Source organism: Triticum aestivum, chromosome 6D (assembly GCF_018294505.1).
Source record: "Triticum aestivum cultivar Chinese Spring chromosome 6D, IWGSC CS RefSeq v2.1, whole genome shotgun sequence".
Taxonomy (NCBI): Eukaryota; Viridiplantae; Streptophyta; class Magnoliopsida; order Poales; family Poaceae; genus Triticum; species Triticum aestivum.
The window spans coordinates 418,878,393-418,879,340 of record NC_057811.1 but is presented as its reverse complement, the minus strand read 5'-3'; positions in this window follow the sequence as shown (position 1 = coordinate 418,879,340).

Here is a 948-nt window from a genome sequence, read left to right as displayed (position 1 = left end):
GCACCGGCCATAAAAACTCCAACCTGATTTAGCGGCTCAAAGAGGTCCGGAATACTGTCGCCATCGGAACAACCCATGAGCCTACTACCTTGAAGTTGGTACAACGAGTTTGATTCATCAGTGGCCGACTCACCGTCAGAGCCGGCGGCCGCCTCATCACCAGACCCGGATGGATCAGAGGGCCCTCCATGGATGCATCCCACAAAAACGCGCCTTAAGGCAGGCCGTTTCGATGAGATCGGCGCAGAGATCCGGCTCGGGGCCCGGCTCACCAATCTTGCCGATGAAGACATGAACTCCGCCAAAGGGGACCCGGTACCCGTACTCGATTGAGCCGGCGTCGGGGCCCCAGCCCTCGTCGTCGATGTAGAGCTTGCCGCGACGACTCTTAGTCATCCGTCCCACAGCGTATCCCTTGAGCCCTTCGAAGCTGCCCTTCAAGAACTCAAATCCACCGTGCGCTGGCCCCACGGTGGGCGCCAACTGTCGTGGAATTGTCACGGCAGATGTCCTCGAGCTAGGACTTAGTCGTGGAGCCATCGCAGCTAGGAAGCTTGAAGGGGTTATGTGGGACAAGGAACACGAGGGTTTATACTGGTCCAGCCCCTTACGGTGAAGGTAAAAGCCTACGTCCAGTTTGAGATGTTATTGTCTAGGGTTACGATCGCCAGGGAGCTAAACAGCTATGCCCGGCTCTTGATCAGATTGTTGTCGCCCTCAAACCGCTGCCGGGTCCTCCCTTTATATAGGGAGGCTGACGCCCAGCAGCCCTTAGAGTCCCGGCCGGCTCATAAGAGCGTCCGGCTCGGACTCTAAACAATACTTGCCTTACACTACAAGTCTACTATAACAATGATTGTAACTACAGGCTTTAAGCCATATCCGGGTCTCAGCCCATCTCTGGCCCATTATCTTGAAACTTGGCTCCGGGCTTCTGGCATCGACCCT